The sequence below is a fragment of the Elephas maximus genome, chromosome X (genome assembly GCF_024166365.1).
Source record: "Elephas maximus indicus isolate mEleMax1 chromosome X, mEleMax1 primary haplotype, whole genome shotgun sequence".
NCBI classification, from domain to species: domain Eukaryota; kingdom Metazoa; phylum Chordata; class Mammalia; order Proboscidea; family Elephantidae; genus Elephas; species Elephas maximus.
Genome location: NC_064846.1, coordinates 109,780,354 through 109,792,618, shown reverse-complemented (window position 1 = coordinate 109,792,618; position 12,265 = coordinate 109,780,354). Strand labels below are relative to the sequence as shown.

Here is a 12,265-nt window from a genome sequence, read left to right as displayed (position 1 = left end):
AGTCACATAATTATGTTAATACACATTTCACAGGTTGCATAGTTGTAAAAGACAAGAGGCAAGGTGTCTAACGTTTTTTTCTTTTTTTGGTGCCTCTTTTAGGTCGTCAACTTGTACATTTCATAAATTGAACCTCTGTTGGGTGGAGGAGAAGGACCCAAGTTTTAGAGGGTTTATTTTAGGGGACTGAATGAAGATGAGAAAAATGCTGGATTATTTAGAGGAAACTTCTCTGTGATATGAGACTTAACATTTCCTATTTACTTATTTTTATTTTTCTGATAATTTTATACTTAAAAATTTGTAGATTTTCTTTATACACTTATATGCCCTTAACTCAGTGTCCCCTAAGGCTAGCATCTTACGTAACCACAGTATAATTATCAAAACCAAGAAATTTATTCTGGTAAAATATAATTAAACTATGTTTGGATTTCACCAGTTTTTTTTTTTTTCCACAAATGACCTTTCTGTTTCAAAATATATTCCAGGATACCATACTGCAGCACAGTGGTTAAGAGCTCGGCTGCTAACAAAAAGGCCAGCAGTTCAAATCTACCAGCTGCTCTTTGGAAACCCCATGGGGCAGTTCTACTCTGCCCTATAAGGTCACTACGAGTCCAAATTGACTCGGCAGTGACGGGTTTGGTTTTTGGTTTTAGTGTTTTCTAACCTGTGACAAATTCTAAGACTTTCATCATTTTCAATGACCTTGTCAACTTTGAATAGTTCTGGTCAGTTATTTTGTGCAATTTACCACAATTTGGACTTTTCTGAATTTTCTTATAATTAGATTAAAGTTATGCAATATCGGCAAGAAGAACATAGAGGTTTCGAATTGCTTCTTTTATCTCTATACTTGTTATGTGTCTGTTGAGGCTTTCTATTTCTTCCTGAGTTAGTGTAGGAAGTTTGTGTGTTTCTAGGAGTCTTTCCATTTCATCTAAGTTATCAAATTTATTGGCATACAATTGTTCATAGTATTCTCTAATGATCATATTATTTCATTAGGTTCTGCTGTAATTTTTTGTTTTGTATTTTGTTTCTCATTTTAGATATCTGTGTACTCTCCCTTTTTTTCTTCGCCAGTCTATAGGCTTGTTGATTTTATTGATACTTTCAAAAACTCAATTTCTACTTTCATTTTCTTTTGTTTTTCTATTCTCTATTTCATTCATCTCTTCTCTGATCTTTGTTATTTCCTTCCTTCTGGTTGATTTGGGTTTGGTTTGTTTTACTTTTTCTGATTCTTCCAAGTTTTTCGTTTAGTCTTTTTTTTAGTATTATTTTTATTTAATTAAAAAAAATGTTTATAGTACCTATTAGCCTGAGACAAGAAGAACTAGATGGTGCCCGGCTACAACCGATGACTGACCCGACAGGGTACACAACAGCGAACCCCTGAGGGAGTGGGAGAGTGGGATGGAGACCCCAAATTTTCATAAAAAGATCAGACTTAATGGTCTGACTGAGACTAGAATGACACCGGAGGTCATGGCCCCCAGACCTGTTGGCCCAAGACAGGAGCCACTCCTGGGGCCAACTCTTCGAACAGGGATTGGACTGGACTATGGGATAGAAAGTGATACTGGTGAAGAATGAGCTTCCTGGATCAAGTAGACACATGAGACTATGTTGGCATTTCCTGTCTGAAAGGGAGATGGGGGGGGTAGAGGGGATCAGAAGCTGGCCGAATGGACACAAAAAGAGAGAGCAGAGGGAAGGCGTATGCTGCCTCATCAGGGGGAGAGCAATTAGGAGTATATATTACCAAGCTGTTTATAAATTTTTTATGAGTCTGACTTGATTTGTAAACTTTCACTTAAAGCACAATAAAAAAATGTTTATGCTACTTTAGATGAAGGTTTACAAACTAGCTTCTCATTAAACAATACACATATTGTTTTGTGACATTGGTTGCCAACCTCATGACATATCTGTACTCTTTCCTTCTCAATCTTAGTTTCCCCATTACCAGCCTTCCTGTTACCTCCTGCCTTCTTGTTCTTGCCTCTGGGCTGGTGTGCCCATTTAGTCTCAGGAGTGACTTCATTACTGAGTTAAAAGGGTGTTGGAGGGCCATACTCTTAGGGTTTCTCCAGTTTCTGTCAGACCAATAAGTCTGGTCTTTTTTTTTTTTTTTGAGTTAGAATTTTTTTCTACATTTTTCTCCAGCTCTGTCCAGGATGCTCTATTGTGATCCCTGTCAGAGCAGTTGGGAGTGGTAGCTGGGCACCATCTAGTTGTACTAGATTCAGTCTGGTGGAGGCTGTGGTACTTGTGGTCCATTAGTCCTTTGGACTACTCTTTCCCTTGTATCTTTAGTTTTCTTCATTCTTCTTTGCTCCCGAAGAGGTGAGACCAGTGGAGTATCTTAGATGGCTGCTCACAAGTTTTAAGACCCCAGACGCTACTTACCAAAGTAGAATGTAGAACATTTTCTTTATAAACTATGTTATGTCAATTGAGCTAGATGTTCCCCAAGACCGTGGTTCCCATGGCCCTCTCAGCCCAGTAATTTGTTCTCTCAGGGAGTTTGGATGTGTCTATGGAGCTGTTGTGACCTTGTCTTGGTCAAGTTGTGTTGGCTTCCTCAGTATTGTGTACTGACTTACCCTTCACCAGATTTACCACTTATCTATTGTCTATTTAGTGTTTTTCCTTGCCCACCTTTCCCCTCCCTTGTAACCATCAAACATTAGTTCCATTTGTGTGTAAATCTTTTTGTAAGTTTTTATAGTAGTGGTCTCATACAGTATTTGTCCTTTTGTGATTGACTTATTTCATTCAGCATAATGCCCTCCAGGTTCATCCATGTTGTGAGATGCTTCACAGATTCATCATTGTTCTTTATTGCTGCTTAATACTCCATTGTGTGTATGTACCATAGTTTGTTTATCCATTCATCTGTTGATGGGCATCTGGTTTGTTTCCATGTTTTTGCTGTTGTGAATAATCCTGTAATGAACATGGGTGTGCATATGTCTATTCATGTGATGGCTCTTATTTCTCTAGGATATAGTCCTAGGAGTAGAATTGCTGGATCATACAGTATTTCTATTTCTAGCATTTTAAGGAAGTGCCGTATTGTTTTCCAGAATGGTTGTACCATTTTGCATTCCCACCAGTACTGCATAAGAGTTTCAATTTCCCCATGACCTCTCCAACATTTGCTATTTTCTGTTTTTTTTCCTTTGTGCTGGTAATGTCATAATGAGATGGTATTTCCATTGTGGTTTTGATATGCCTTTCTCTAATGGCTAGTGATCGTGAGCATTTCCTTATATGTCTGTTAGCAGCTTCAGTGTCTTCTTTGGTGAAGTGTCTGTTCATTTCCTTTGCCCTTTTCTTTAATTGGATTATTTGTCTATTTCTTGTAGAAGTGTTGGATTTTCCTGTAGATGTTCGAGATTAGACCTTTGACATATTTGTCATAGTCAGAAAAATTTTCCCAGTCTGTAGGTTCTCTTTTTACTCTTTTGGTGATGTCTTTTGATGATAAGCATAACTGTTTAATTTTTAGAAGATGTCAGTTATCTAGTTTATCTTCTAGAGTTTGTGTGTTGTTAGTTATGTTTTGTATCCTGTTAATATCATGTATTAGGGTGTCTAGTGTTGATCCTATTTTTTCTTCTATGAACTTCATAGGTTTTGGCTTTATATTTAGGTCTTTGATCCATTTTGAGTTAGTTTTTGTATATGGTGTGAAGTATGGGTCCTGTTTCATTTTTTTGCAGATGGATATCCATTTTTGTCAGAACCATTTAAAAAGACTGTCTTTTCTCCATTTGATGGACTTTGGGCCCTTGTTGAAGATCAGGTGACCACAGGTGGATGGATTTATATCTGGGTTCTCAATTCTGTTCCATTCGTCAATGTATCTGTTGTTGTGCCAGTACCAGGCTATTTTGACTACCATAGCTGTACAGTAAATTCTGAGGTCAGGTAGTGTGAGCCTTTCTGCTTTATTCTTCTTCAATAGTGCTTTACCTATCTGGGGTCTCTTCCCTTTCCATATAAAGTTAATGATTTGTTTTTCCATCTCTTTAAAGAACATTGTTGGTATTTGGATTGGGATCGCATTGTATTTGTAGATTGCTTTGTAGAATTGACATTTTCAGAATGATGAGTCTACCTATCCATGAGCATGGTATGTTTTTCCATTTGTATAGATCCCTTTTGGTTTCTTGCATTAGTGTTTTGTGGTTTTCTTTGTATAGGTCTTTTCATCCTTGGTTAGATTTATTAGTATTTTATTTTTTTAGGGGCTATTATAAATGGTATTGTTTTCCTGATTTCCTTTTCATCCTTCTCTTTATTGGTGGTCATTTAGGTTTTTGATTACTGATTTTTCTTATTTATTAATAAGGAATTTAAAGCTATAAATTTCCCTCTGAGAACTGCTTTTGCTGTGTCCCACAGATCTTGATATGCTGTGCTTCCATTTTCTTTCTTTTCTAAATATTTTCTGATTTCCCTTTTGATTTCTTCCTTAACCCATTAGTTGGATAATACTGTGTTGTTTAATTTACATTTGTGTATATTTTCCAATTTTATTTCTGTTATTAATTTCTAGTTTTATACCATTGTGGTCAGGGAAAAACTTAGTGTCATTTCAGTTTTCTAAAACTTATTGATATTTATTTCATGACCCAATATGTGATCTATCCCAGACAATGATCCATGTGCATTGCAGAAGAGTGTGTATAGTGCTGTTGTTGAGTAGAGTGTTCTATATATATATGCCTTTTAGGTCCAGTGTTTCTTCTCCTGTCATTTAGGTCTTCTGTTTCCTTATTGATCTTTTTTCTAGATGTCCTGTCTGTTACTGAGAGTGGTGTACTGAAGTCTCCCACTGTTATTGTACAATTGGCAATTTCTCCTTTTCATTCTTTCAGTGTTTGCTTTACATATTTGGGTGTTCCTGTATTTGGAGCCATGGTGGCTCAGTGGTTAAGAGTTCGGCTGTTAACTAAAAAGGCCAGCAGTTCAAATTGACCACCTGCTTCTTGGAAACTCTATGGATCTGTTCTACTCTGTCCCACAGGGTTGCTATGAGTCAAAGATGACTAGAAGGCAAGGTTTTTTTTTTGTTGTTGTTACTGTTGTATTAGGTGCAGGTATTTACAATTCTTATTCTTTTTGAACTGATTCTATTATAATTATATAATGATTTAGACTTGAATTCTATTTGTCTGATATTAAAAATGTCACCTCCATTCACTTTTGATTTTTACCTGCATGGACTTTTTTTTTCCCATTCTTTCACTTTTAATTTCATTTTCAATCTATTTGACCCTTCGGGCTTGAGATGCATCTCTTGTGGGCAGCATACAGATGATATACATTACATATATATTTTATATATATATGCCGTTGAGTTGGTTCTGACTCATAGTGACCCTATGCACAACAGAACGAAACACTGCCCGATCCTGCGCCATCCTTAGAATTTTTGTTATACTTGAGCTCACTGTTGCAGCTACTGTGTCAATCTACCTCATTGAGGGTCTTCCTCTTTTCTGCTGACCCTGTGCTTTCCCAAGCATGATGTCCTTCTCCAGGGACTGATCCCTCCTGACAACATGTCCAAAGTATGTAAGACACAGTCTCGCCATCCTTGCTTCATTCTGGTTGTACTTCATCTGAGACAGATTTGTTCGTTCTTTTGGCAGTCCATGGTATATTAAATATTCTTCACCAACACCATAATTTAAAGGCATCAATTCTTCTTCAGTCTTCTTTATTCATTGTCCAGCTTTCACATGCATATGAAGCTACTGAAAATACCATGGCTTGGGTCAGGTGCACCTTAGTCTTCAAGGTGATATCTTTGCTTTTCAACAACTTTAAGGTCCTTTGCAGCAGATTTACCCAATGCAACGCGTCTTTTGATTTCTTGACTGCTGCTTCCGTGGCTGTTGATTGTGGATCCAAGTAAAATGAAATCCTTGACAACTTCAATCCTTTCTCTGTTTATCATGATGTTGCTCATTGGTCCAGTTGTGAGGATTTTTGCTTTCTTTACATTGAGGTGGGATCCATACTGAAGTCTGTGGTCTTTGATCTCCATTGGTAAGTACTTCAAGTCCTTTTCACTTTCAGTAGTTATGGTTGTGTCATCTGTATAATGCACGTTGTTAATGAGTCTTCCTCCTCTTGCATTATTTGCTCAGCATACAGATTGAATAGGTGTGGTGAAAGGACACAACCCTGACACACACCTTCCCTGACTTTAAACCACTCACTATCCCCTTGTTCTTTCCAAACAATTGCCTCTTGATTTATGCACAGGTTCCTCATGAGCATAATTAAGTGTTCTGGAATTCCCATTCTTTGCAATATTATCCAATGAAGGCATTGTTGAAAAACAAGACTCCAGGAATTGATGGAATATCAATTGAGATGTTCAACAAACAGATGCAGTGCTGGAAGTGCTCACGTGTCTATGCCAAGAAATATGGAAGACAGCTTCCTGACCAACTGACTGGAAGAGATCCATATTTATGTCTATTCCCAAGACAGGTGATCCAACCAAATGTGGAAATTATAGAACAATATCATCAATAGCACATGTAAGCAAAATTTTGCTGAAGATCATTCAAAAATGGTTGCAGCAGTATATCGACAGGGAACTGACAGAAATTCAGGCTGGTTTCTGAAGAGGACGTGGAACCAGTGATATCATTGCTGATGTCAGATGAATCCTGGCTGAAAGCAGGGAATACCAGAAGGATGTTTACCTGTGTTTTATTGACTATGCAAGGCATTCGACTGTGTGGATCATAAATTATGGATAATATTGCCCCTTTATTTTATTCTTTTGCTTTAGCCATCTTTTCCTATCTCTTCATATGATTTGTAATTGACTTTTTTTTAAACTGTGTCCTAAATGAAAGTTTACAGTTCAAGTCAGTTTCTCATTAAAAAACATATATACACATTGTTATGCGATCCTAGTTGATCTCCCTACAATGTGACAGCACACTCCTCTCAACCCTGTATTTCCCGAGTCCATTCAGTCAGCTCCTGTCCACCTCTGCCTTTTCATCTTGCTTCCAGACAGGCGCTATCTACATAGTCTCATTTGTCTACTTGAGCTAAGAAGCACACTCCTCACAAGTATTTTTTTATGTCTTATACTCCAGTCTAATCTTTGCCTCAAGACTTGACTTCAGATTCGGTTTTAGTTTTGGGCTAACAGAGAGCCTGGGGGCCTTGACTTTGAATGCCCCTTCAGTCTCAGTTAGACCATTATCTGGTCTTATTGCTAGAATTTGAGGTCTGCATCTCACTTTTCTCCTGCTCCTTCAGGGCTTTTCTGTTGTGTTCCCTGTTGGGGCGGTCACTGGTGGTAGGTGGGCACCATCTAGTTCTTCCGGCCACAGGCTGATGTAGTCTCTTGTTTCATGGCCCTTTCTGTCTTTGGGGCTCATATTTTCCTTGTGTCTTTGGTGTTCTTCATTCTCCTTTGCTCCAGGGGGGTTGAGACCAATTGATGCATCTTAGATGGCTGCTTGCTAGCTTTTAAGATCCCAGACACCACACACCAAAGTGGGATGCAGAACATTTTCTTAATAAACTTTGTTATGCCAATTTACCAAGATATCCCCTGAAACTATTTCTTGAGCCCTTATAAGAGTAGTCTCATACAATATTTGTCCTTCTGTGACTGACTAGTTTCAGTCAGCATAATGCCTTCCAGATTTCTCCATATTATGATTCATGGATTCACCGTTGTTGTTTATCATTGCGTAGTATTCCACTGTGTGAATGTATCATAATATGTTTATGCATTCATCCATTGATGGGCACCTTGGTTGTTTCCATCTTTGTGCTATTGTAAACGGTGCTGCAATAAACATAGATGTGCATATATCTATTCATGTAAGGGCTCTTATTTCTCTAGGATATATTCCAAGGAGTGGAATTGCTGGTTCGTATGGTAGTTCTATTTCTAGCTTTATGAGGAAGCACCGAATCGATTTCCAAAGTACTTGTATCATCTTACATTCTCACCAGCATTAGATAAGTGTTCCAGTCTCTCCAAAATCTAGCCAACATTTATTATTTTGTATTTTGTATTAATGCCAGCCTTGTTGGAGTGAGATCATATCTCATTGTAGTTTTGATTTGCATTTCTCTAATGGCTAATGATCGAGAGCATTTCCTCATGTATCTGCTAGCCACCTGAATGTCTTCTTTGGTGAAGTGCCTGTTCATATCCTTTGCCCATTTTTTAACTGCATTATTTGTCATTTTGTTCTTGAGGTACTGCAGTATCACATAGATTTTAGAGCTCAGGCACTGATTGGATTTCTGGTAGCCAAAAACTTTTTCCTAGTCTGCAGGTTGTCTTTTTACTCTTTTGGTGAAGTCATTGGATAAGCATAAGTGTTTGATATTTAGGAGTTCCCAGTTATCTAGTTTCTCTTCTGGTGTTTGCACAAATTTAGTAATGTTTGGTATACTGTGTATGCCATGTATTAGGGCTCCTAGCATTGTCCCTATTTTTTCTTCTGTGATCTTTATCATTTTAGATTTTATATTTAGGTCTTCGATCCATTTTGAGTTAGTTTTTTTGCACAGTGTGAGGTATGGGTCTTGTTTCATTTTTTTACAGATGGATATCTAGTTATGCCAGCACCATTTGTTAAAGAGGCTGTCTTTTCCCCATTAAGCTTACTTTAGGCCTTTGTCAAATACCAGCTGCTCATAGGTGGATGAATTTACGTCTGGATGCTCAATTCTCTTCCATTGGTCTACGCATCTGTTTTTATACCAGTACCACGCTGTTTTGACTACCATGGCGGTATAATAGGTTTTAAAATCAGGTAGTATGAGGCCTCCCACTTTGTTCTTCTTTTTCAGTAATGCTTTACTTATCTGGGGCCTCTTTCCCTTCCATATGAAGTTGGTCATTTGTTTCTCCACGTCATTAAAAAATGCCATTGGAATTTGGATCTGGATTGCATTGTATCTATAGATCGCTTTGGGTAGAACAGACATTTTCACAATGTTGAGTCTTGCTATCCATGAGCAAGGTATGCTTTTCCACTTATGTAGGTCTTTTAGTTTCTTACAGTAGTGTGTTTTAGTTTTCTTTGTATAGGTCTTTTATGTCTCTGTTTAGATTTATTCCTATGTATTTTATCTTCTTGGGAGCTACTGTAAATGATATTGATTTGTTGATTTCCTCATCAACTTTCTGTTTGTTGGTTTAAAGAAATTTTCATATGTTTATCTTGTATCCTGACATTTTGCTTCTATTAGTGCCAGTAGTTTCTTGTGAATTCTTTTGGGTTTTGTATGTGTAAGATCATTTCAGCTGCCAGTAGAGATACTCTTCTTCCTTACCAATTTGGATGCCCTTTATTTCTTTATCTAGCCTAATTTCTCTGGTTAGGATCTCCAGCACAATGTTGAATAAGAGTGGTGATAAAGGGCACCCTTGTTTGGTTCCCGTTCTCAAAGGGAATGCTTTCAGACTCTCTGCATTTAGGATGAAGTTGGCTGTTGGCTTTATATAAATGCCTTTTATTATGCTGAGCAATTTCCCTTTTATCACTGTTTTGCTGAGAGTTGTTATCATGTATGGGTGTTGGACTTTTTCAAATGCCTTTTCTGCATTGATTGATAAGATCAAATTGTTCTCATCTTTTGTTTTATTTATGTGATGGATTGCATTGATTGCTTTTATAATGTTAAATCATTCCTGCATACCTGATATGAATCCCACTTGGTCATGGTGAACTATTTTTTTGATATGTTGTTGAATTCCATTGGCTAGAATTTTGTTGAGGTTTTTTGTGTCTACGTTCATGAGGGATATACGTCCATAATTTTCTTTTTTGTGGTATCTTTAATTGGTTTTGGTATCAGGGATGTGCTGGCTTCATAGAATGAGTTTGGGAGTATTCCATCCTTTTCTATGTGCTGAAATATCTTTAGTAGTAGTAGTGTTAACTCGTCATTGAACGTTTGGTAGAATTCTCCAGTGAAGCCACCAAGGCCAGGGATTTTTTTTGTTGTTGTTGTTGGGAGTCTTTTAATTACTTTTTCAATCTCTTCTTTTGTTATGGGTTTACTTAGTTGTTCTATCTCTGTGTTAGTTTAGGTAGGTTGTGTGTTTCAAGTAATTTGTTCATTTCCTTTAGGTTTTCAAATTTGTGAGAGTTCAATTTTTCATAGTATACTGTTATGAGTCTTTAATCTCAGTTGGGTCTCTTGTGATATCGCCTGTCTCATTTCTTATTTGGGTTATTTGCTTCCTGTCCTGTTTTCCTTTTGTCAACTTGGAGTGGTTTTTTGATTTTGTTGATCTTTTCAATGAACCAGCTTTTGGTCTTGTTAATTCTTTCAATTGTTTTTCTGTTCTCTGTTACATTTAATTCTACTCTAATTTTTATTATTTGCTTTCTTCTGGTGCCCAAGGGCTTCTTTGGCTGCTGTCCTTCTATTTGAGTTCTAGGCATTATTCTTTGTTTTTGGCCCTTTCTTCTTTTTGGATGTGTGAATTTATTGGTATAAACTGACATCTGAACACTGCTTTTGCTGTGTCCCAAAGATTCTGGTTGAAGTTGTTTTCATTCTTATTTGATTCTATGAATTTCTTTATTCCATCTTTAATTTCTTCTATAGCCCAGTCGTTTTTTAGGAAGGCATTGTTCAGTTTCCATGTGTTTGATTTTTTTCCTTGCTTTTTCTGTTATTGATTCCTACTTTTATGGCTTTATAGTCAGAATAAATGTCTTTGTAATATTGCAATGTTTTGGATTGTCTTAAGGCTTACTGTATGACCTAATATGTGGTCTATTCTGGAGAATGTTCCATGTGTGTTGGAAAAGAAAGTATACTTGGCTGCTGTTGGGTGGAGCGTTCTGTACATGAGGTCAAGTTGGTTGATTGTGGCATTTAGATCCTCCATGTCTTTAGTGGGCTTCTTTTTGGATGTTCTGCCCTTCATCCAAAGTGGTGTGTTGACGTCTCCTACTACTATTGTGTTGCTGTCTGACTTTTAAATGCTCTTAGAGCTTGTTTCTTGTTTTGTGTATTTTGGATGCCTGTTGTTTGGTGTGTAAATATATATTATTGTTATATTCTCCTGTTATATTGTCCCTTCAATCATTTTTTAGTGTCCTTCCATATCCTTTGTGTTGGATTTTACTGTAAAGTCTATTTTGTCTGAAATTAGTATGGCCACTCCTGCTTTTTTTGGTTGTTGTTTAATATGTTTTTTTCCATCATTTGAGTTTTAGTTTGTTTGCATCTTCAAGTTTAAGGTGTGTCTTTTGTAGCCAGCATATAGACGGATTGTGTTTTTTAATCCATTTTGCCACTGTCTTTCTTTATTGGTGCAGTTAGTCCATTTACATTCAGCATAATTATGGATTGGTATGAGTTTAGTGCTGTTATCTTGATGTCATTTTTTTGTGTTGTTGATAGTTTCTTTTTTCTACTTAATTTTCTGTGTTGAGTTGTTTTTCTTTATATATTGTCTTTTCCTCTTTTTCATTGTTGTTGCTTTTGTATTTGTTGAGTCTTTTTGTTTTTCTTGTTTTTTATTTTGATGTGTAGGACTGTTAGTTTCCTTAATATTTACAACTATTTTTCAAAGTTTAAACCAGTCTTTTATTTCTTTATATCACCTTGACTTCCTCTCCATATGAAAGATTTATGACCACATTTTTAGTCCCTCTTTTGTTAATTTAATATTGTCATCTTCTACGTAATAATGTCTGTTTCCTTGTTTTGAGCATTTTAGCTTTCTTTATTTTTGAGATTTACCTATCTGGGTTGATATCTGGTTGCTCTGTTCTGTATTCTAGTCGTGGGCTGCTATCTGATGTTAGTTATTTTCTAACTGGAGGACTCCTTTTAGTATTTCTTGTAATTTTGGTTTGGTTTTTGCAAATTACCTTAACTTCTGTTTGTCTGGAAATGTCCTGATTTCACCTTCATATTTGAGAGACAGTTTTGCTGGATATATAATTCTTGGCTGGCAATTGTTTTTCCCTCACGGCTTTATATATGTCATTCCATTGCCTTCTTGCTTGTATGGTTTCTGCAGAGTAGTCTGAGCTTAGTCCTATTGACTCTCCTTTGTAGGCGACTTTTCTTTTTTCCGTGGCTGCTCTTAAACCTCCTTATCTGTGGTTTTGGCAAATTTGATTATGTCTCGGTGACATTCTTTTGGGATCTACCTCGTGTGGGGTTTTATGAGCATGTTATCTTTTCATATTTCACTATATCAGGGAAGTTTTCT

At 36.8% G+C, this 12,265-nt stretch overlaps 1 protein-coding gene across 1 annotated transcript in view; it reads left to right on the top strand.

The window, feature by feature from the left end:
• LOC126069516 (zinc finger X-linked protein ZXDB-like) overlaps positions 1 to 12,265 on the top strand; it is a 247,473-nt gene that overhangs the window by 85,294 nt on the left and 149,914 nt on the right. The window lies entirely within an intron of this gene.